General features: G+C 49.1%; 1 protein-coding gene across 3 annotated transcripts in view; it reads right to left on the bottom strand.

Annotated features, from left to right (window-relative positions):
* PSD4 (pleckstrin and Sec7 domain containing 4) overlaps window positions 1-10,226 on the bottom strand; it is a 35,153-nt gene extending 24,927 nt beyond the window's left edge. Inside the window, exons 1-3 of one of the 3 annotated variants that reach the window (XM_078444696.2) lie at window positions 9,967-10,226; window positions 8,851-8,985; window positions 7,238-7,296 (exon numbers count right to left, since the gene is read on the bottom strand). The gene's annotated coding sequence lies outside the window, so the exon portion shown is untranslated. Of the gene's footprint in view, window positions 1-7,237; window positions 7,297-8,850; window positions 8,994-9,966 lie in introns of all 3 variants that reach the window. The other 2 variants (XM_060655228.3, XM_060655239.3) reach the window with 2 other exon arrangements.
* Window positions 10,227-21,736: the final 11,510 nt, after the last annotated feature.

The raw sequence follows: 21,736 nt of genomic DNA, 5'->3' as shown, positions 1-21,736 counted from the left end.
CAGCCAGTGTGCATGCTAAGTGGAGAAATGACAGGCCAGGGGGCACTGCCAGACTGGTTTTTAAGATCATCTGCTGTTGCATGGGCACTAGACAGTCAAGGGTTCACCGACAACAGGGAGACCACCGGGGGCTCCCGCGGTCCAGGGGAGGCAGGTCAGTGGCTTGGAGGGCACTGCCAAGTCAGGAGCAAGTTCTAGATTGCTGGCTAGAGCACCTGGACGGGTGCAAATGGCACTTCCAAAAATGGCACAATCAGGGAGATGAAGCTTTGGGGAGAAAATCCAGAGTTTGCTTTTTAAAATATCAGGTGTAAGACACCTGTGAAACTCAAGCAAGCAACTGAAACCATGCCTGGAGGGGACGGGAAGGGAGGACTGGGCTGCAGAAGTGAGCCACGTGTGAGCAGCAGGAAGGGGCCCCTCTGGGGGCTGACGGAGCTTTAACAGGGACAAGTAGGCAAAGGACAGTGAGAGGGGGCACCAAGGAGGGGACAGAAACATGAGAGTGTGTCATCACAGAAGATAAGGAAGGAGATAACTTTAGAAGGAGGAAGTGGTCAGCTATGTCAAATGCCACTAGAAGGTCTAGGACGGTAAGGCAGGAGCAAAATGACCATGAAACGTGGCCACACGGAGGTTATAGACAAGCAGGGGTTGGGGGAGCAGGGGGGGTCGATGGGGGCCGAAGCCAGGTGGCCGTAAAGTGAGGACCGATTAGGAGGTGAGGACCTGGGGTGGACCTCCTGCACCCCGACTCTGGGCCTGCCCCCTGCAGTCCAGCCCCTCCGCCACCCCAGTGATCCTGGCACACACACGGTTCCCCGTGGCTGCAATGCCGCTGGTCAGGTGGGGCACCAGTGATCTGCCTCCTCTATGTGTTTATGAGTCCACACGTTACCTGTGATGTGACCTTGTCAAGGGCAAGGACCACCCACTCACCTCCAGAGCACCCGAGGGCTACCTATCATCTCCTCCTTAATCACTTCAGGACAACGCTGCCACAGGGGATGGAATCTGCCCCTCCCTTTCCTCCCAGGGGGCTGGTGTGTGCAAGGGGCGTGCCTCTGGGGGTGTGGGATGTTCCTGCTCACAGCTATCTCCAAGAACAGACTCCCTGACTGTAGCAGCCACCAGCTCTGCTCATCTCCTTCCCAAGGCTGCCAGGCGCAAAATTCTGGATGGGGGATCCCTGGGTACAGCCCAGGAGGGCACTGGCTCTGTGGCTGTGTGGCTCGGATGAGGACAGGCGGAGGGAAACGGGTTCCTGGCCCAAGTCCATGCCAGCGGGAGCTTCGATCTGCAACCCCTCCCCGTGCCTGGGGATCCCTACCCAGCCCACCGCCCCCATCCCCAGGGCCCAGAGGACGCCGGCCTCCTGACCTGACCACAGCCCTTGGGCACGCAGCCTTGCCAGGCAGCCCCTTCCTGCCTCCTTTGAGGTGAGTGACTTCCTGTTTGCCGGCAGAGGAAGCTGCTCGGCACAGGTAGGGAGGTGGCAGCTTACAAGCTGAGCACAGATGAGGGAATGGGGCCCACCTTCCAGGACAGGGGTTCTGGGGATTCCGGCACACAGCCTGCCCTCCTGAGAGGCTGTGAGAGGAGGGGGGCAGCAGGGAAAGGAATGGGCACCTGACTTATGACCGCTCCTCACCAAGGGCCCCCCTGTGCTGACATTCACCAGGCCCTTTACAAGCGGCACCTCCAATCCGTACGAGGCTGGGGTGGGGATGGGGTGTTATTATCCCCATGCTGCAGAACACATGAGGATGCTGTGGGTCTGAGCGGTTACTCTGGCTGGATCTGAACCCGGGACTGCCAAACCCAAGCCAATCCGCTTTCTGCTACACCCCGTTACCATCTGCATACTGCAGGTGTCAAGGCGCTGGGCTTCTCTCCAAGCGAGCAGCGCTACTGAACTCTCCCAATTCAAAGCTTTTAGAAACTCATGAGCTGCTACAGCTCACTCCCATCCTTCCGGGGGGACTGGGGGCGGTGCACCAGCTACTGGGCAGGGTGAGAGCAGAAACCAGGAGCACCTCAGTGGGCTCCTGCGTGCCTGCCTGCGTTACATACTTCTGTCCTTTAGGGAGGCCTGGGAGTAAGCCACACGCTCCTTCTTCCCGTAAAGGCCCTATTCCCTCGGCTCTCCAGCCTCCACAAGCCTGGGGCCTCAGTGAGTGTAGACAGGACACCTGCCTCTCTCGACATTCCTCTGGCAGGTTAGATGGTTATAGCTGCACTGGCCCACATGACTATGGGTCCCCTGGGGATCTGAGCGGAGAGCTGAGGGGCAGAGTGGGGTGAGGGCTTCCCTCCCTAATGCCTGTAGTTCTTGAATGCGAGGGAGACATCTCTTAGAGGCAGGGCAATGAGGAAAGGGAGTCTGGTCCAGCGGTGAACGCTACCACCAACCTCCCAACACAGATGTGGGCACCAGTGTTGCCCCTGGTTTCCTGACAAAGGGCAGGAAGTGATGATGACCAGCTTCTACCTCTTGGACTTGGTTGCCCAATCCTGTGGTAAGCACAGAAGCCTTGGGAGGCTGACCCTACATGCACGGACAGCCGCCCAGGCCACCGCTCCCTGGCTCTCTTCTTCCTTGGGACCAAAGTCTGGCCCCGGACTCTGTCTTCCAAGGCTCCTCTCCTCGGCTCCCTTCCAGCTCTGTGCTCGTAGACTGGCACCTTCCTTGCAGCCACTTGTCACGGGTCTGCCCTCCTTAGGTAAGCAGTGAGTGGGATTTCAGCTAGTCACCTCCGTCTCCAAGCCCCCTTGGCACCCAGCAGATACTCACAAACATCTGTTCCGGTACAGGGATAGGCAGTTCTTTCTAACGGCAAAAATGCTCCCAAACTCACCCACGATTGGGAATTGGATAATTGATTATGGTAGAGCCCAGAGCCATATGGTGAACCTCGGCCACCCTTAACCATCTTATGTTTAGAGAGTATTTAATGCAGGGGAAAGATGCCCATGGCATATTATTAAGAAAACCAGTTATATATTCCTGATGATCTCAAGTTTTGAGACCATGTGTATTTAGGCCACAGAATACCAAAACATGGGTTGGCAGCGGCTTTCTGTGCGTGGCAACAGTGCCCAGGATTTTAAGCTCTTCACGCTCTTTCTGGCACGCATCTAATTTTTAAAAAATATGTGTTGTGTTTACCATCAGCAAAAATAACAAAGGTACTAGACAATTAAATACACTGAATTAAATAATGATTGAATATTTCTGCACACTTTAAAGACTGGGAGGTTCTTTGCCAACCTCATCCCTCCTTTCCAGGGGAGGCGGGAACTAGGGTACAATGGGGAGGCCCACGATGGTGTCTACGGTATTTGACCCCGCACTGTCACCACACCCTGAGTGGCTGCCAAGTGGGACCTCTCTGCTGTCGCTGTGGGGACCTGCTTGGAATTCCAGAGTTGCTATGAGGATTGTTTAAAGGTGAAGACATCTGAGGTCTGACAGGTGCAAAAAGAAGTCTTCTCAGAGCTCCCCTTACCTGACTGGAAGCAACAACCTCTGGAAAATAAGGGTGCCATAAATTCCTTCTTTTGGGAAAATAAAAACTTTCCCAAATCCCTTCTCTAGGAAAGATTACGGCCCCCGAAGGAGACTGAAAGACCACCCATACCCTAGAGACGGACATTATCACAAACTTTCTCATCCTTCATTTGTTCTAAAAACCCATTTGTCTTTCTAAAGAAACCTATCTGTTCTTCCCATAGAAGCCTTTTTCTCCTTGCCTCCCTCTCCCTAAGTTAGGTGTGTAAGCTTTTAACCACTTAACAAGCCCCCTACTTCTTTGGTTGGCTTTCCTGGGCATGGCAATCAGCCTCTGTATACTGTTTTGTTTTAGAAAGTATTTCTAGAGAGAGAGGATCCCAAGCAGGCTCCACGCTGTCAGCACAGAGCCCAACATGGGGCTCAGTCCATGAACCGTGAGATCATGACCTGAGCCAAAATCAAGAGTCTGAGGCTTAACTGACTGAGCCACCCAGGCGCCCCAACCTCTTTCTACTGTTAATCTGTCTTTTGTCAGTTTAATTTGCCTGTCTCAGCGGCCTGAATCTAAGCCGCTAGAGGAAAAGTTTTTTTCCCCTCTCCTACAGGGCAAAGATTACCTACCTCCTCCATGACTCCGTGAATCTAAGGCTGGGCTCGCTTAAGTAGGTGTGTGGCACACATAATGAACATTTTTAATAAATTTTATTTGAATACGCATTTAAAAAATATAACTGATGCAACAGACATATGATTGCATAAGATATTATTTCTTAGGACCCCATGGAAGCAAATAATGCCTACTTTATTTTCAAATTGTGTGTAGTCAAGGAAAAATATTAAAACAGTGAAGGTGGAAAACTCTTCTGTCAAAAATCATGACAAGATACACAAAAGAGTAGACGCTGTGTACCGCTGACTCTAACTTCTCAAGCATTTCTGTTGGAGAAAGAACTGGGAGTCTTCCTTATAACGCTAATTAGCCTTGATCAGTCATTAACTGCTGAATAGAAATTTAGGCTTACAATTAGCAGGAGCGCAAGGCTCTGGTGTTACACAAAACAGAGAACGGGCATGCTCTGACATCGTGAAGGAGGGTGAGAAAACTTAGAGCAAGGCATTCCCCGGGGCCACTGAAAGGTCCCGGATTTCCCCGGGGGTGCCCAGATTTAGCCCTGCCCATAGCAGCAAAGCCCTGGGCTTCTTGGTGCTCTTTCGGTGCTAGCAGGGACCTTTCCATGCTCTATGCACACTTGCCTGCAGGGACAGAGGGGCAGCCTGGCATGGCAGCTTCACGTGGGAACAGCACCAGGGCCTCAGGGCTCATCCCTGGGAAGAGAGAGCCCACAGACCCGCGCCGCCTGAGGCCGTCTCCCTCCTGTCTGCCTCTGTGTGTCTATGCCTCCTCCAAGGCTGCACCGGGAGACATCGGGGAGGCAGGGCCTCCTACCTCACCCAGGTTCCCATGCTGAGAGAAGGCCTTCCTAAAGTCGTGGAGTCAGCAAAGGGAGAGTTCGAGAGTGCACCCAGCCTCTTAGTCTGGCTCAGCCTGTCCATCCACTTCTCCCAGAGTGCCTGCCCCAGGCTCTGCTCTGCCCGGGCCTCTCTTGCCCAGGGTGACCTCACTCACTGAAGCCCAGAGTCCTAACTGCCAGCAGGAATCCTCTACTGGATGAGCAGGGCTTCGATTTAGTGGCAGGCCCAACAGTGCGTCCATGTGCCCGTGAATATGCCTTCCCATCTCTGTGCCCACGCCTGCCCCTCCTGGGTCCTGTCTGTGGCATCACATCCACCTGGTTTCTCAGGTTAACGGCCCTGACACCAGCCCAGACCCTTCCTGACCCCGGTACCCAGTTCTGCTGCTTCTCCCTCTCCAGCAGGTGCCACTTCTCCCCACTCGGCCACCAGGAGAACCGCAGGGACCCCCTGCCCCTCAGGTTCTTGTGTACAAAAGGCCCCCGTCCTCCAGATCACTCCTGCCTTTGAAAATACTTCCTGCTGACCTACGCCCATGGTGCCATCGGGGAAGGTCCAACACCGGCATTTGAGACCCCCAGCCTCTCCCTGGGCCACACATCCACAGCCTGAAGCGCCACCTGAATGTTCTGCCTGAATGTTCCTGGTACTTCTGTGCACCACAGTGCCCTCACGCTGTGTTCTTGGTCATCTCTGTTCCCTTCCCCACTCTCCTTTCCATCTCTCAAATCTTCCTCCTCCCCTGAGGCTATCCCCATAATAGCATTTCTCCAATCTCTGTGGACCAAGCCACTAAGAATTAACTGTTAGGCGGTGCCTGGGTGGCCCAGTCAGTTGAGTGTCCGACTCCATTTTGGCTGGGGTCATGAACCCAGGGTCGTGAGATCAAGACCCGAGTCGGGCTCCACGCTCAGTTTGGGATTTTCTCTGTCCCTCTGACCTTCTCCCCTGCTTATGCTCTCTCTCTCTCTCTCTCTCTAAAATCAACAAAAATAAATAAATAAAATATGAAAGAATCATCTATTAGGAAAATTCAATAATCCCAGCCAGGGAACACAGCCCAGTAATCAGGGCAATGAACCGAGGTTCACACAGCAGTCAGATCAATCTTTTTTTTTTTTTTTTTTTTTTAATTTTTTTTTAATGTTTATTTACTTTTGAGACAGAGAGAGACAGAGCATGAACGGGGGAGGGTCAGAGAGAGAGGGAGACACAGAATCTGAAACAGGCTCCAGGCTCTGAGCTGTCAGCACAGAGCCCGACGCGGGGCTCGAACTCACTGACCGCGAGATCATGACCTGAGCCGAAGTTGGAGGCTTAACTGACTGAGCCACCCAGGCGCCCCCAGATCAATCTTTTTAAAAAACAGCGTCAGGTTTCAAAAGTAAGAAGATCATGATTTGTAGCACAATACAATTTATGTGGTTTAAAATACATGCATATATAAATCAACGTCATATATTTCTCTAGAATACATCCAGATCCCGGGATAAACGTACCATACATCTATCAGAATGGCCGCTGTTTACAAGCAGGGTAGGTAGGGGAAGACAGTGAGGGGCAGTCGGTGGGACTAGACAGGAGCCATGAAGAAGAAATCGTAAGACCCCTTCTAATGCAATCAAAACAACAACAGAAGGATGAAAATCCAATTTAAACCATAGGCCAAGGACGTGAACAGTTCACAGAGACAAACAGCGAAAAACAGATGAGACTCCTAACACCACTCGCTATGCATACTTATTAAAACTACAACGTGATGCCAGTTTTGTTGTTTTTTTTTTTACTCTGTCACATTGGCAAGAACAGCGAAATGATAACACACCAAGCTGGCAGATCGGCGGGAAAAACAAGCTGTCTCGGAAGCCCCCAGTCATACTGTGTGTGTCTCTGCAAAGCAGGCTGGCACCATCAACAGAAATCTAAACTACGCATGGCTTTCAAACCAGTCATTCTGTGCTCATGACTTTCTCCTATCGTCACAGAAGTGAGCGGGTATGTAGGAACACGTACGCTTCACACATTATTGTCTGGCATGGCAAGCAAAGAAACAAAAATGAGAACAACCTAGAAGCCATAGAGGACTGGCTAGATGAATATGGCACATCCATTCAGTGAGACGTTACACATTTATTTAAAAAGCGTGAAGTACATCCCTGCGTCCTGAATCAGAACAAGTATTTTAAAAGAGAGAAAGCGCAGAACCGAGTATTAGTACTATTTGCATAAAAAAAGAGAAGTTACACATACTTGTATGCTCCTTTACAAACAGAATGTGTCTCTCTGGAAGTAGTCTCAAGAAACTGCCTCTGAAGAGGAAAATAGAGGATCAGAGCACAGGAGGGGGAGGGAGATTTTTCACTGTGCACCTTAAGCGCTGTTTGAATTAACATTTATAAAAAGTTCTAACACATGCAAGTCGTGCCTTTAAAAATACTTTCTAAAAGAATTGTAACCCTTGTAAATATTATCTTAAAAATAACAAAAGATGGGGCACCTGGGTGGCTCAGTCGGTTAAGCGCCCGACTTCCACTCAGGTCATGATCTCGAAGTTCCTGAGTTGGGGCACCGCGTGGGGCTCTGTGCTGACAGCTCAGAGCCTGGAGCCTGCTTCAGATTCTGTGTCTCCTCTCTCTGCCCCTCCCATGCTCATGCTCATGCTCATGCTCTGTCTCTCAATAATAAACATTAAAAAATATTATAAATAAATAAATGTCACTGATTATATACTGTTTTCCTTTTAAACCTATTGAGATCACCTAATTAAGGAATGAAAGATTACTGGAATCTTCCTAGAAGGCAAGTTTTTTCTCCCTATATCCAGTTTCCAGAGTCTTTACTGATCTGAAAAACTTGGGATCTGCCTCCCACTTTAGCTCTCTTAGTGTGGGCCCGTGATGATTTTTTTTTAGACAGATATTGGGCGTAAGAACAGCCAGCAATGCCTCTCCCGCCAAAAGACACACTCTCCATGTCTGGGGATCACCTGTTCTGCTCAGTGTAAACCACGAGGCTTGACCCTGGGTTTGCTGGGGAGCCTATGAATCTTCCTGCCACAGCAGCCAGGAGGCATCATCTCCTTCCTGGATGCCTCTGCTCATCAGGCCAAGCCCCCATTTCAGAGAGCCTCTGGAATGCCTGCTGGCCTTCCAGAGCCACACTGGCCTCCTACCCGCTCCTCCAGCATGGTCAGTATGCCCAGCATGTTCAAGCCTTACTTATGCCTCAGGGCCTTTGCACTCGCTCTTCCCTCTGCCTGCAATGTTCTTCCCTCAGATAGCCCCATAACTATGTCTTATCTACATGCAGGTCTCCACTCCAATTTCATCTTCTCTGTACAGCTTGTCCTGACCACTCTGTTGAACACAACAGCCCCATCATCTTCTTCAACCCCTTAAGTTGCTCTGCTTCTCTTCGTAGCGTTTCTCTGACAAGACACTCAGATCACTGTTATTGTGGTTTACTGTCCATTTCTCCCCACCAGAAAATAAGCTCTGTGATAAGAAAGACTGTATTGTTTACTGATGTAGCCTTAACACCTGGAATAGTGCCTGGAACATATTGTAAGGAATTGTTGAATGAACAGATGAGCGAGCCAGCCAACAGAGCACGTGTTCTAGGGAAGCTTAGATATAAGCCATCCCCTCCCCAGCAAGTATACTCTGAGGGCTCCAGAGAGGAGCTACTCACTACCCATCCGCCGCTCACTGACCCCCTCATAGACAGCTCACAAGTCCCTGCTCATGGAAACGGAGGACATCCCATCCTGAGTCCCCAGAGTTTGAGGGCCTGAAAATGGTACCACCCTCCCACGACATTCAGAAAGCTAGTTCCTTGTCTAGCTAGCGGCCAATTGCTCTTACCTGTCTCACCACCATGCTCATCAACCAGCCGGGTTCTTTCGTTTTACAGTATTTATCAGTCTCTGAAATAACGTGATTCACCTGCTCCTCTCTCCTACAACTCCTATTTCCATTGCCTGATTGGTAGTGGGCACTCTAAATATCTGTGGAATGAATGAATGAATCTGTTGAATGAATGAATGACTCTTCTTCATAGGCCCCACATAGAGAATATACAAGGTCTGAAAGAAAAGAATGAATCACTCAGCCCCATCCGCCCGTCTAACCTTGACCTTGGTGTATTTCTTATGCAGAGGGGCTCATAGACATTCAATTAGTTGCTAATTACATTCAATCAGCTCTGGGCTGGGGAAAGGGCTGGGCTAATGCGGTTCAAGGGCAGGTGGAGCCCCAAGTTGCCCAGGTCCTCACTTTGATGCCGGCCTCCTGACCTAGACATGCAGGCCACAGACACAGGGGTCTGGGTGAGCGCATTGACCAGAGCAGCAAAATCCATCTTGCAGCATGGAAAAAACCAGCAAAGAACTCCCAATCCTGGCTCCCTCGTCCTGCCAAAAGGACAAGCCAGACTAAATTCTAGACCAGAAAGGAACCGAGCGGGGATGTGAGTTTGTCAGCTGAGCAGACACTGTTTACCTTTCCAGAAATCTCTGATGTTTTCTGGCCAGACACCCAGAAGGGCAAGGAGAGGGGCCGGCATCCAAGGGGGCAGGGAGGAGGTCTGAGGTCACTGGAGGCACAGGGCAATAGAAATTAGCAGGAAAGCCCTCGTGTCACCCAGTTTTAATACTGGAGCCGAGATCCATGCAGCCCCTCTGGAGGAGCCTGTGGAGCCACCGCAGGGCAGGCCCGGGCAGACTGTCCCAGTGGGGCACAGTCGCCACTGTGTGCCATCCCTGTCACCAGATCAGGTTGGATTCTGAGAGCCCGCCCCCCCACTCCGCGCTCACTGTCCACCCTCCTACGGCCTGTTCCCGCTCTTCCGGTCCGCAGACCCCCGGTGACCTCAGCGCAAGTCCCCACAGCCCCGCGCAGGTGCTCCCCAGCTCGGCGCCCCGTGTCCCGCACACTGTCGCTGTCGAGGGCGGCGGGGCCGCCCCCGCCCGGCCTCCCCACGTGCCCTTACCCACTTCCCGCCGGGCTCCTGCTCCGGCCTCTCCCGCCGGCCCGGCTGCCCCATGGCCCGGCGCCCAGGCGCGGGCCGGGACCGCGAGGGCTGCGGGCGGTGACTGCGCGGGGCCGGGCGCGTCCAGCTCGGGCCCTCGCGGGAGGGACTGGGTTTCCGGGAGGGAGGGCGGCGGCGCGGGCAGGGAGGGGCGGGCTGGGGGCGAAGCCGTCCGACTGGTCTGACGGCGGCGGCGCGGGCTACGCCGCCCGCCTGCGCTCTCCCGGGCTGAGCTGCCCGCGGCGGAGCCCTCCGCTCGGTCTCTGGGCCCAGAAACCGGAAACTGAGGCCAGACCCAGATGTGCGCACGCCTCGAGCTGGGCGCTGCTCTGAATTCCTGCAAACTCACTGCTTGTGTGTATTTCACAGGGGGCAGGAAAAAACGGTCTGAGTGGAGTCCAGAATTTCAGCTGTGACTGTCCACTTACAGAGAACTTCTGCTCGCTGGTTTGGGAATTGGTGGCATGATGGCAAATAGTTGTGTTTTGAAACGAGCATATTTTAGCAAACACATCCTCAGACATAAGTTGACATTGGCAAGAAGCTTCTATTTTCCAGGATCCCAGTTCATGGCACGATCTAGTTTCTATTTCTGTAGCTATTAAGGCACCATATGTGAAAGTCTGAGTTAAGTGATTCTATTCTTCCAACATAGCCTGTGATATCTTAACTCTGGTAGAGACTGGCGACCCGAAGAAACTGCCTCTTTATCTGATGCTGCCTAAAATGGAGCTGACCACGTTCTCCACGAGGAACAACAGCTAATGTATACTGTGTTAACTAGAGAGCAGTAGCTCTCTACCTGTCTTAACACATGTAATCCTTGCAACTCCCCTATGAGGTAGGAAACTTTTCACTTAATGAGGAAACTGAGGTTAAGTAACCTGCCCAAGTCAGAAGGACCCAGGGTCCATGCTCTACATTACCATGCAATGCTGATGCTTTGGTGCTTTTTAGAGGGGGCCTGATGCCAGGTCAACAATCCTACAACTTATTAATTCTTTTGTTCACTCTCCAAACTTTCACCGCATACCTGCTGCGTGTATGTCGGGCATTGACAAGGCACTCTGGGCTAGAAGGATGAAGACTGACCATATAGACTGGGTATAAAACAATCACTAAATTTCATTAGGTCAACCCATATAGATGGTATCTTCTCGATCGCAATGGAATTAATTTACAAATCGACAGCAGTATTTTATCTAGAAAATGCCACGTCAAGCAAGACACCTCCAAACAACTCATGGGTCAAAGAAGACATCACAGGGAAAATTAGGAAACACTTCAAACCAAAATGGCATAAAGACAGACAAACAGATTAATGTAGCAGAATTAGACTGTCTAAATATAGATCCACACATATATGATCAATTGGCACCTCCTGACAAAGGCATCCAGGTAATTCAATGGAGAAAGAAAAGTCTTTCCACAAATTGTTCTGGGACATCTAGAAATCCCTATGATAAAAATGAACCTTGGGACTTGTATCTAGAGTAAACAATAACAAAAAGACAACCCAACTAAAAAATGGGCAAAGGGTCTGAATAAACATTTTTCCAAAGAAAGGTACACAAATGGCTAATAAGCATACAAAAAAAAGATGTTCAACATCATTAGCCATCAGAGAAATGCAAATCAAAACCACCATGAGAGACTACTTCACACATTAGGTTGACTATAATAAAAAAGACAGGTATGGAAACCAATTTGACAATAAATTTTACATATTGAAAAAAAAAAGGTAATCTCTCTGTTGGTAAGACTGTAGAGAAACTAGAACCCTTATATACTGCTTGTGGGATTATAAAATGATCTAGCAACTTTGGAAAACAGTTGGGCAGTCCCTCAAAGGTTAGAACTAGAAGTACCATATTACCTAGCAATTATGCTTTTTGGTTTATACCCAAGAAAAGTGAAAATATATCCCCATACAAAAATTTGTACAGGAATGTTTATAGCAACATTATTCATAGTCGCCAAAAGTAGAACAACCCACATGTCAATCAACTGATGAACGAATAAACCAAATGCAGTATATACATACAGTGGAATATCAGTCAGCCCATCAGATATGTGATACGACAATATGGATTAATTTCAGAAGCATTTTGCTAAGTGAAAGAACTCCGTCACAAAGGACCACACGTTGCATGATGCCATTCATATAAAATGTTCAGAATAGGCAAATCCATAGATTTTTGGTTGCCTAGGACTAGGGAAAAGGGGAAACGGTAAGTCACTGGTAAAAATATGGGGTTTGTGTCTGGGGTACAGAAAAGGATGAAAATCATTGTGGTGATAGTTGCACAGTGCTACACAAATGCTTATATGAGAGTTCTCCGGAGAAGTAGAGCCAACAGGGTATAGAGAGAGACTTACGTGAAACAGGAGGTTTATTATAGGAATTGGCTCCTGATCCTCCATCTATAGGCTGGAGAACCAGGAACACGGTTGGTGTAAGTCCCAGTCTGAGTCCAAAGGCCAGGGGAGCTGATATGTAAGGGCAGGAGAAGAAGACGGATATCCCAGGCCAAGCAAAGAGAGCAAATTCACCCCTCCTCTGCCATTATGGTTTTTTTCAATGGATTGGATGATGTCCACCAGCATTGGTGAGGGCGATCTTCTTTACTTAGTCTACCGATTTAATGCTAACATCTTCCAGAAACTCCCTGACAGACACACCCCAAAATAATGTTTTACCAGCTACCTGGGCATCTCTTAGCTCTGCCAACACATAAAGTTAACCATCCCAGTACTAAAAACCATTGGATTGTACGCTTTAAAGGTTGAATTGTATGCCATGTGAATGATGATATCTCAAAGCTATCACAAAAGAAAAAAAAAAGAACCTTGTGCCTCAGTTCTCGTCACACATAAAAATGAACTCAAAATAGATCATAGACCTAACTATAAAAGCTGGAACTATAAAATATCTAGAAGAAAATAAGGAGATAATTCTTGCAGCTTTGTAAGGGGATTGCCAAGATTTCTTATAATAATAATTGGACTTAAATCTTTTTCAATTCTGTTCATCAAAATACCCTGTTAGGAAAATGAACAAGCAAATTCCAGATTGGGAGAAAATATCTGACGAAAGAATTGTATCCAGGTTAAATCAAGTGCCACAAATCAGCAATAAAAAGACACATCACTCAATTAAAATAAAGGCCAATAGATTTGAACAGACACTTTACACTGAAAGATAAGCAAATGGCCAAAAAAGCACATGAAATGATGCTCCATATCATTCATGCTGAATAAAGCTACAATGAGATACCACATCACCCACCCCCAAAAAGAATGGCTAAAATTCGAATACTGATAATACCAATTATTGGCAAGGAAGTTAAACAACTGTCACTTTGCTGATGTAGAAAAAAGGCGCAACTTTTTCGGAAAGCAGTTTGGCCACTTCTTATAAAACGAAACACACATCTGCCATTGACCTCAGACATGCCACTCCTAGCAGTTTACTAAGAGAATGAAAAATAAATGTCAGTGAGAAGACTTATCCAAAAGGATACTCACAACTGCTTCATTTATCAAATACAAAAACTGGAAACAACCCCAAAGGCCATGACTGAACAGTTGCGAACTATTCCTAAGTTGGAATAGGGCTCAGCAAATAGAAAGAAGTGATCTGATTGCCCACAACATGTGGATGAATCTCAAAAGCATTGCGTTGAGTGAGAAACCGTGGTTGCAAAGCAGCGAGCGATTTTGTCATGAGAAAAAAAAAAATGAATGCTTGGAAAGGCACTGGGGGCAGATGGATCCTTCGCTCTGGGTGAAGAATGGCATCATTGGATTTTGCATTTGCAAAGCAGAAACCATCCTCCGAAGACGAGGCTCTCTGGGCAGTGTGAGGAGGAGAGGCAGGACGGCATCTCTGCGCATGGCTTCCGTAGGTTTCCTTCCCAAATCAGGATCAGACTTTGGGAAACTGGCTGCCGCTTCTTGGGAATGTGTGTCTCATCGGATCAAATGATCACAGACCAGGTTTTTCACTGGGAACGGAAGGGCCACTGAGCGCTTTTTGGAGAGACAAGTGCCATCTAGTGGTACAAGAGCTGGAGAAATAGATGTCCTTTCTCTGTCTCAGAACCCACTTGGGCACCATGGGAACTGGAGGCTCTGGGATTATCTAGAGAGATGGCCGTTGGTGTAGACATTGATGAATAGGGTGAGGAGGGAAGTAAGTGGTGACCAAATGAGTGAGGGCCCCTTACTGGGTCACTCCAGAAGTTCTGGGGTGGGGGTGGGGTGGCTTCACGTCATGGGGCAGTGAGGGGCTCAAGGGAAAGCTGGAACGGGATCCAGACCCGCAGATGGTGGGATTTGCTTTGTTTCTGTAGCCTAGAGACATCTGGAGACACTTGGGTTATAACATTACTAAAATGGTTTTCTACAGAGAGCTTTTATATGGAGTATGTTTACGTATGTTATTTAATCGTCAAAACGGCTCTGGGAAGTATGATCTTGCTTTTCCAAATGAATAAAATGATCTTCAAGAAGTGTAAGTAGCTTGTTCAGAATCCTCCGGCTATTCAATGGTGGAGCTGGACCTTATCCCCGAGCCTTCTGGCTTCAAATCAGGGATTTCTATCGATACGCCACCTTCTCTACCAGCAAAGGGCCCACCTGGACACCAGCCCTCTGTGCCGCTGGCTCCCCTCCCCTCTGCTGACGGCAGCACACGTCCTCCTGACCACCTCAGAGAGGGCTAAACACAAGGACTTTCACCAGGTAGTTTGTTCTGGTCTGAAAGTTTGGAAGCCCTGGCTCATGAATTTGATGTGAAACACAGCCATCAATCGAAAGTTCTGGCCCTCCTGGAGCACATGGGCCCTGTGCTTAGCAGAGCTCTTTGGGATGTGTTTGGAAATGCATAGGTGAGCTCTGGACCTACCTGGGGTGGAGGGAGGTCAGGAGATATAAGCTCCTTTACAGAGACAGCAACAGCAAGGTGTGCACTGGGGGCCAGCAGCTAGAGTGGTGGGGAATGGTCTTTAGGGAAAGAGAAGGGCCGAGAACAAGGCGCTAGACTGGACCTTGGGATCCTGCACTACGGGGTGGGGAAGCCAGCGGATGTTTAGGACGATGGCGTCTCCTAGTCAGTTCTCATTGTGGCTCACGCTGTCTCTGCTGGGACCCTTCTTTCATGATTCAAGCCTTTCTTTTTCTTCCCAGATGATTCCGTCACATCTCTGAGATTTTCGTGGCTCTCACAATAAGGACATAGAGATGCCCAAGTGGTATCCATGGGCCCCCATAGCTACCCCAGGAAAAGGCGTTGTTGTTTCACAACACTGCCCACAAGAAAGGAGACAAGGACTGGAATACAAATTTTAAGCATGTAAAAATACTACCAATTATGCGTGTATATTTGAACTGGTTTTTAGTCCTGGCCAAGCTTGTGAGGGAGCACTCCGGGTATTGTCTCCAGCACCAGGAACTGACATAGAGTAGATGCTGCTGAAGACTATTGAATTAATAATCGCGCACTGATGTGGGGAAATGTCCCTGCCTTAACGAAACTTAAAATGTAGTAGGGCAATAGATTAAATAAGCAAACAAGCAAAATATGGATCATGTGAGAGGCAATCATTGCCAGAAAGAAAAATAAAACAAGGTACAGAGATAGCAAGTAAGGGAGATACATGTGGCTTTGGGGGGTAGAATTCTACTTGAGATGGGCGGGGGGCAGGCAGAAAAGACCTGATAAGGTGCCGTTTGTACAGAGGCCTCAGGGAAGAAGAGGAAACACGCCGGGTAGAGTAGTCTAAGAAGAGGAAAGATAAATGGGAAGTGCCTATGAAATTAACACACTTCGGAATATGTTTGCAAAGCATTTTCATCAGTTTCAGGTAAGTGGCTTAAGTGTTCTGGAGGTCACAAAATGCTGAGTCCCCGCCTTCAGGCGTTCAGGGGAGGGTTAAAACACGCACACTTGGAAAGGCCTCATCGGTCCTATGCAGACCAGGGGTCTAAGCCCCAGTCTCTTGCGGAGGTTTCAAGAGAGTGGGTTACTGAGGGTTACACATAGGTTACACGTGGTCCTCCGTGGCTTCACGGAAAATGTTGCCCAGGAACCTGGATATGAAGGTTGACTAGGAATCCGGTGGTGTTGAGGAAGAGAGTGTGTGCCCCAAAATGGGACATGGGGTGCTGACAGGGTAAGCTTCAGAGTTTCCAAGGTCTGTTCATGCCTTAGGACACAGACTGTGGTCCTTTCCGTGACCGGCCAGGCCCGGCAGGATCTAGCCCCCGCCTACTTCCCCCCATCCCTGGGCTTCAGCCACAGGCCTTCGGTGAAAGGAAAGAAAACTTCCATGACTAATAAAGAATGGTGCCAAGGAGAAAAAAGAAGATGCCAGAGTGACTCCATCAAGACCCAAGGAAGAGGGTGCCTTGACTCTGAGAACAAGACATTCTCATCCCTTGGCAGGGAGACCCTCCGAGTGAAGGTAGAAGAACAGGTGCCACAGTTTAAGGTCACTGACCACTAAGATCAGTGACCTCTGCTGCTACCCCGGGTCCTCTGACTCTGGGTCAGCTTTCCCTGGGGAGAGGATGAAGGCAGGGCTGTTCCCTCTAGGGATCTGGATCCGTTCCTCACCGGCTTTTTTTGCTTATCTGTCTTTTGTTAGCTCCATTAGCCCCTTTCCGGCACAAAAAGAGTGTCAACGGGGGTCCTGTGTTGAGTTCTGGTGGGCTGGGTGGGTATCCTCCCCCCCAGTGGGGCAGGGGCATGGTGGTTAATTCTACATGTCAATCGATCATCCGATCATCCGGCCACCAGGCCCTCAGCTGGAAACAGAACCACAGGATGTGGATTTTCAAGCAGATACAAGAGGACCTTTAGAATTTCCTGAGTCTCACCCTTTGGAAAAACAGACATTTGTTGGATACTTATCAGGGTTCAGGCCCTCCACGTACTCTATGCGGCAAATAGTTCAAATTAGGACTGACCTACAGCTTGTTTGATAGATTGAATGAGAATATACTTCCCTTGGCATGAAAACCCAGCTATTTCTTAGAGAGTTTTTGAGGAGTGGACCTTCACCAGCCTGAGCACATGAACTGAACTAATTATTTATCATCTCGAGGTTCTTTCCAGAGTGGAGATGGCAGGCAGGCATGTAGGATTATCTTCAGTAAAATGCTGACCTCTGGTGGACATTTTTTTTTAACTCTTCCTTGGGTTGTTTTTTTATTTGGATTTTTTGTTGTTGATGTTGTTTTAACCCCCACATACTTTATTGAACAGAAGACCCAGAGGCAAAACATTCTTTTGCAAGTTGAACGTCCCTCTAGTTAGGCTCCCTCAGGTTTGCAGATAACACACATATTTCACCATCTCCGAACTTTTTTGAGAGTTGGGTTCAATATCAAGCATGTTAAGATTTGCCACTATGATTAGGGATTTCACTTGTATGAAGAGAAAACACAAAATTATTTGGTTTCCCCAAGATTTCAAGAATTTTACCTCAATTTAACATCTCCTATTATGGCATAATTTATGCCAAAAAAAAAAAAAAATGAAGTTTGAAGATGATCATAACCAGACTGAGAAGATAGAAAACCTACCTTCAACTCAAAATATAGTCAAAATAGGGGCACTTGGGTGGTTCAGTCGGTTGAGCGTCCCAACTCCTGATTTCGACTCAGGTCGTGATCCCAGGGTTGTAGGATCAAGCCCCACATCAGGCTCTGTGCTGTGCATGGAACCTGCTTAGGATTCTCTCACTCTCTCCCTCTGCCCGTCTCCCTGGTTCTCTCTCTCTCTTAAATATATATATAGTCATATATATATATATATATATATATATATATATATATATATAGTCATATATATATATATGTATTTTGACTATATATATATATATATATAGTCATATATATATATGTATTTTGACTATATATATATATATATATATATATAGTCAAAATACAGTGCTGACTTGGTAAAGAGCCTTTCTCTGAAGTTAAGGACCATTTCTCCTTTGCATTTATAGATGCCACTAGGCAGGGTTCCTTCTGAGCCACTCGGATTACTTGAACTCAGGAGCCTTCTGGTCCAGGGGGTCTTGACCTGGGTGTGCCCCGACCACCCCCAAACCAGTCGCTGGAGGTGGGGTTGGGCATTGCCATCATTTTTTTGGTAAGGCTCCACAGGTGAGCCTAATGAGAACCACAGACCTAGTCTAATCCCGTCCACTTATAAGTGAGAACACTGAGGCCCAGAGAGGAGACGGCGTGTGGCCAAGGTCACCCAGCCAGTTAGTAGGGAGATTCTGGCTAGACTTTGAAGGCCTTAAAGACTGGAGGCCTGTATATTCAGTTTCGAATTTTCGAATTAGCTGTTCTGCTCTGCTGCGGCCCTACAGGCCAGTCAGGCCTCAACGTGAAAAGGTCCCCTTCCTCTCAGATGCTTGTTCATCTTTCCTCCCTGTGCTCTGTACTCCACCCCCGCCCCCTGCCACCCTGAACCCCCCACCTCCCAGCCACCGGGACTGCCTCCTACTTGCACAAAACTGTCACTTAACAGGCTGCCCAGGCCGGCCTTTCCTGAGCCACATCCCAGACCCTGTGTCACGTAAATGAGCCAACGGTGGCCTCTGCTCACTGGCCCCCAGGGAGTTGATTTCTTCACAGTAGCTGAGACCTATTAGCTTAAAAGCCCACCTGAGGCCCAACTCAAATGTTTCCACAACTAAGAGTTTTAAACATCACCCAAATAAGCACGTTTTTAGCCAGTGAGAGCCTGCCTGCTTTGCATACCCCACAAAACTGTTCCCAACATCTGCTAACCATGGATAAGCCCCAGGCCGTAAAGACCCCAAGCTGCTGATGTGCTTTGGAGCTCTCTGACCCAGAAGTTCCCCGCTGTGCTGCCGAGTGACATCACCCAGCCACATGCGTCCCCTCTCCCCCAAGTCCCCATGCCTGCCTCTTCCTAAGTAGCAACTTACTACTGACTAGTCTCTGGACAGACTTCTCTGGAAGCACACCCGTCATAGAGTGGCTCAGTAAAAGCCCGTGTGTGCTGCCACCTTGTGGTCATTTCTTTCTCCGTGATGAGCTCCCAAATCCCTGGAACCTGCAACACCCTGGTCTTTTCCCTTTCTCTAGGCCTCTTTCAAAACTTCCCTGGCCTAAGTTCCCTGTCTTCCCAAATTTTTGGAGCCGTGCAATACATTAATTCCAATGGATATATCAATGGCCAACTCGTTTATTCATCCACTATTTACTGGGCACCCACTACATTCCAAGTGTTGATCTAGGTACTTAGGATACATCATGGAACAAAACAGATGAAAATCCCTGCATGGGTGGAGCCGATGTTCTAGCAGGATGGAAAGGGCTTAAGGCTTTTCCTCCCTTAAAGAACACTTGAAGCCGGAGTAAGGAGATCTTAAGAGGGGAGTTTTTGGTGTCGTCAGTGAGCGAGTGGGAGAGATGTTGAGGACATGGGTTGGGTTTATAATTATGAGAGTCAGTTTAACAGATATGCCTGAGTTTATATACCGCATAACTGCTACGCTTTGAGGCTGATTTTTTTTAAGTTTATTTATTTTGAGAGAGTATGTGGGAAGGAGGGGCAGAGAGAGAGGGAGAGAGAGACTCCAAAGCAGTCTCTTCCGCTGTCAGCACAGAGCCCAGCTCGAGGCTTGATCTCATGAACTGTGAGACCATGACCTGAGCCGAAATCAAGAGTCGGACGCTTAACTGACTGAGCCACCCAGGCGCCCTGAAGCAGAACTTCTTAAACTTTAACCTGCATTGACTTACCTGGAGACCTGCTGAAGAAGAAGATCTTACGTCAGTAAGTCTGGCACGAGGCCTGGGACTCTGCATTTTAACTCCCAAATGCTGCTGCTGCTGATCTGTATACCACACTTAGAGCAACAAGGCTTTAGAGAAGATTCCCTTGAGCACTGACTCTTGGCGGAACTAATAATGGTAAGCACACCACCATGGTAATAGTGCAAAGACTGAATGAGAGAAGCCAGCCCTGCGCATTAGCAGTTACCTGCATTTAGAGATGAGGAAACTGAGGCTTCAAGACACTAACAAACCTGCGCATGAGCACCTGTTGCCGACAGGAGAGCCAGGAAATACCAGAGATCAGGGCCTGACCCCCCCCCTCCCTTCCCCCCCCCCCCCCCCCCCCCGCCCCCGCTGCCTCACCTGCTACTTACCCGCGGCAGCTACTTGACCTAATCATGTGAAGGGTCTGACCCTCAGGTTTCCCCTTCTGTAATAGGAGGGCAGGGTGGCTGCAGGGCCTCACAAGTGTTGCTGCTATTGTCACCATCAACCCGGGAAGGGTTTTCCACCCTGAACTTCTCCCTTTACCAGGACTGCAAATCTATCAGTCACGTGCGCCCTTTTCTGACACACGGCACGGCACCCAGACCATCTCATTTCATCCCTATGTTGTCCCCGGGGAGCAGGTGTGGCTACTTGCACCTTACACACGAGGAAGAGAGAGGTGACTGGAGGGTGACCTCCTCCGAGGAGCCAGAGCCGAGATCTAGACGGTTGCCTGTTAACCTGTTTGATTCCGTTTGTTTTTTTAGCAACGAAATCTCCCCTTCCAGCAAGGCTGCGCGTGAAGTCCGGTTTGTGAAGCAGAGAGCAGAGGGCTGGGCCAGAGCTGGGTTCTAGGAGTGGAGCCCCGCCTTGTGGTCTTGCTTTGTGGATTCTGTTTCTCGAGCCTTGGAGAGGAGTGCAGGGGGGCGCTGCTTGCAAACCCTCGGTCCAAGTCAACTGTCTCTGGGAACAAGTGAGCAGCAGGCCCCAAGGAGGGAGGAGACCTGGCCAAAGTCACACAGCGGGCTCATGGCCCAGCTGGGCTCCCCTCAAGACTCCCGAGACCAAGTCCAGAAGTCAGCAGAACCCGGGCAGGATTAGGGACAGCACTGCCCATCCACCCGCCTGGTAGCCGAGCTGTGTTTAATGATGGTCTTGCATGCCCACCACACGGGGCCAAATTCAATATTTTCCACCTGTTGATCTCCTCATTTCCCAGTGCCCCCTTTTCTCACACCCCAGAGGGGCAAGGCTTTTTATTTTTCAGACTTCAGAACTGTGAAATGTCACATACACACAGAAAACATATCCATACCAAGAAATAGACTGTCATCTGGGTCCTAAAAGCGGCTGGGTGGCCCTGCCTGCCCTTCTGTCTCCCAGGAGTCACCCACCAAATCTGCTTTCAGACACAGCCTGTCCCTGCTTCTTTGTATGTTTGCACCACCTGTCTACACATCCCTCCACACAACTGCTCATTGCCTATTTTAGCTTTATGTAAGTGGAATCATGCTCTGTGCATGCTTTTGTGATTCTTGTGCCCCACATCATGCTGGTAAGATGCATCTGTTTTGTTAAGGGCAGCCGGCTGCAATTCATCCACTTTCTTTGCTGTCGAGCATTGCGTCGTATGAGCATACGTGATTTATGTCTTCGTTCTTCTGTGATAGGCGTTTGCATTGTTTTCTATCGGGGGCTATTGTGGACAGTGGTACCACACCGCTTCCTGGCCAGATTTGCACTCCTGTATCCAGAAAGAGTGAGGCCCAAGGAGGAAAGGTCTCTTAGAAGAGAGTCAGCCAGGTCTAGTCCCCAGAGTGACAGAGGTCCAAAGACTCCCCATTTCCTAAGCTCTCCATGCCCCAAGCCTGGCAAGACCATAGACACAGCCAGCAAAGTAGA

This window comes from Panthera onca, chromosome A3 (assembly GCF_046562875.1).
Source record: "Panthera onca isolate mPanOnc1 chromosome A3, mPanOnc1 haplotype 2, whole genome shotgun sequence".
In the NCBI taxonomy this organism is placed as follows: Eukaryota; Metazoa; Chordata; class Mammalia; order Carnivora; family Felidae; genus Panthera; species Panthera onca.
The sequence above is the reverse complement of the archived record's forward strand: the minus strand, read 5'-3'. Positions and strand labels throughout refer to the sequence as shown.